The 3,144-nt window shown below is 43.3% G+C and overlaps 1 pseudogene; it reads left to right on the top strand.

Moving 5' to 3' along the window:
- Window positions 1–1,063: 1,063 nt before the first annotated feature.
- Window positions 1,064–2,442, top strand: LOC115229503 (annotated as a pseudogene).
- The last annotated feature ends 702 nt before the right edge of the window (window positions 2,443–3,144 follow it).

The raw sequence follows: 3,144 nt of genomic DNA, 5'->3' as shown, positions 1-3,144 counted from the left end.
CCCAGTGGTCGTTTCTATACGACTTGTCCTAACATTCAATGTGTCCCAAAGGACTTGTGTATTCTCAGTATTTCTCCCAGAAGTTGTTTTATTGCAGAGAAGGGTATTTTGACTGTCATTATCAGACTGTGTTCTTCTTTCTGCTGACTATTCCCAATTGGAGTTGAGAATAATTGCACATTTGTCGGGGGATCAGAGACTTTGTTCAGTCCTGAATGCTGGTGGGGATGTTTTCCGTCGAATGGCAGCTCAGTGGACTGACATAGACCAAGCGGATGTGGGGAGTGATCTCCGTAATCAGACAAAGATGGTATTGAGTGACATGATGGCAGTTGTGTTATGGAATAATATACGGAATGGGGGCCTCCTCGCTCTCAAACTTGATTGGCCAAACTGTCGATTATGCCAGAGAAATGATTGATTCATTTCTTGGGGATTTTGTTGGACTTTCGAACTATATAAGAAGCACAGTGGAGACTTGTCGGAGTGAGAATGGTCTGGTTAAAACACTTTTTGGTTCATTCAGGCGATTTCCTGAAATATTGGCACAGGATAGCCAGTCAAGAACGAAGGTCTCATTTTTAATTAACCTTTTCAGGCAGAACGGCAGGCTGTTAACTTTACAGTGCAAGGAACCGCAGCGGAACTGATCAAAATGTGTCTAAAAGAATTGACTGGGATTTTCTATGAAAAATATTGTTGGAATATTTTTAATATTTGTGTAGCACGTCAGTTGGTTGTTCTTGTCGTCCACGATGAGATTGTTCTTCAAGTTCCACGTGACCAAGTGGTTCGAGTCTCGGAAATTATTCGAAAAGTGATGGAAGGGATTGCCAATTTGGCTGTTCCACTCACAGTCAAGATTTCGGTTGGCAAAGACTGGGGATCCCTCAAAACTGATTGTATAAATTAATTTAAAAGTCAATAAGTGGTACACTAAGAGTGATAGTAAAGAGGATAAATAATTAATCAGGTCGAATTAAGCCGGTTATATTAATTACATAATAATATTCGACCAAATTGTTATTAAGTAAAAAAATAAATAAAAAGGCGTGTGGTTATCCTATAATGTCCTTTCTACGAATGCTTGTAAAACGTGATACGGTCAAATTATGGGGAAGGACCAGTCGCCTTGGAGTACCATTAGTGGGAATCCCTGCCAGACTGCTCAGTGGAGAAGGAGGTCGTCGACCCAAGACAAGACGTGTTGGTCGAGAAAAGAATGGATCACTGTGTCCCCGCTGTCTCCACCCTGAGTCACGCCTGGAAAACATTGGGGGTACTTTTTTAAGATTTAATGGCAGTTTTGACTCGTTTTATACGATGTGGGAAATGCAATCATTTGTTTTATATAAATACTGATTCTGGACTGGCTAACCTAAACGTAGTGCAAAACAATGACCCCAAATACAAGCCCATCGCCCCTCGTAAAATATACAAGTACCTCGAAAGATATATCGTGGGACAAGACACAGCCAAGAAAGTGCTTTCTGTGGCAATCTACAATCATTACAAACGACTTTATAACCAGGCTCGGGTAGAACAGTCCGCAGAAAATAGCAAAGTGTTTGTGGACGACGACCACAAGCAGGGGACATTTCAAATCAACTTGGACAACGACAGTCCGCCAGTGGTGGAGAAGAGTAATATTATTCTACTGGGACCGACGGGGTCAGGTGACTGTGCTGAGTGACAGGCAGGCAAGACATTGTTCGCTCATACTATTGCTCGGTGTCTGAATGTGCCGATTGTGATATGTGACTGCACTACTCTCACCGAGGCTGGTTATGTGGGGGCGGATGTGGATTCCGTGATTGTCCGTCTGCTTCAGGATGCGGATTATAATGTGGCCAGAGCTCAACAAGGAATCGTGTTTTTTGACGAGGTGGACAAAGTGGCCACCAATCGGTCTACTGTTGCCCACCACCGTGATGTGGGTGGGGAGGGAGTCCAGAAGGCCATGCTTAGAATGTTGGAAGGGACAGTCGTTAAAGTCCCTGAGAAAATGAGTCCCAAAGTGAGGGGAGAACTCATCTCGGTGGATACGTCTGAAATTCTGTTTATAGCCTCGGGGGCCTTCAATTCGCTTGATAAAATAATATCCCGACGAACGAGTGCTAAGGTGGGCTGCTGACTAACCCTCAGTCTATTGGCTTTGTCCAGTCTTCGTCAAACACGTTGGGAATGCCCTCCAATGATGACTCTCTTGATGAGGCTGTCCGTAGACAAGAGGAGAGCGACAGGCTTGTGAATCAGGCTGATTGTTCATTTTAATTAGTAGGTGGAAGGAAGGGATTTGATTGAGTTTGGAATGATCCCCGAGTTTGTGGGGAGATTCCCAATATTAGTCCCCTTTCACGGATTGGGGCACGACATGCTCATTAGAATTCTTACACAGCCACACAACGCTATTATTACTCAGTTTAAGGCATTATTCATGATGGATAAGGTCAATTTTTGTGTTTATAACTGCAGATGACTCTCGAGTTCACGGAGGAGGCACTCGCGGAGATTGCAGCTCAGGCTTTGCGGAAGGGGACTGGTGCCCGTGGACTGAGAGCGATTGTGGTGTGTCTTTTCTCACATATTGGCAGGAGAAGATACTGCTCGAGCCAATGTTTGAGTTGCCTGATTCTCCAGAGGGGTATGAGGGAGTGAGGATATGTGGGGATACAGTCAGATCCGTTCGGACACCTGAATATTTGAAGGAGTGTGTCTCATAGATTTAATAATTTTAATATTCTTGGTTTACAAATATTAATTAATTATTTTTGTAATAGATTTAGGTTTTATTATTTAGTTCAATGGCGAATACTCTCAGGCTGGTTGTCAAGTCATTTGACGATAATTCTCCTATCGAGTTTGATGTCAATGTACTAGACGTGTCTTATGGCCTTAGAAGGACACATTGAGCAGCACTCTACTCCACCGGGTCTGCGATAGACTGAATGTGTTGGAGAAGGACTACTTTGGTCTTCGATTCTTTGACGGAGCACATCAACGTGTTTGTTTTATAGTTTATTCGAAAGCATTGGATTCAGTTGGCTAAGCCGATTGGGAAACAATTAAAAGGCACGTATCCTGACTATTCATTGACAGATCCTTGTTCAAGAATTCTGCTCTTCCGAATAAAATACTACCCTC

This window comes from Octopus sinensis, unplaced genomic scaffold (genome assembly GCF_006345805.1).
Source record: "Octopus sinensis unplaced genomic scaffold, ASM634580v1 Contig12956, whole genome shotgun sequence".
In the NCBI taxonomy this organism is placed as follows: domain Eukaryota; kingdom Metazoa; phylum Mollusca; class Cephalopoda; order Octopoda; family Octopodidae; genus Octopus; species Octopus sinensis.
Note: the sequence above shows the minus strand (reverse complement) of the source record. Positions and strands in the feature narration are given on the sequence as shown.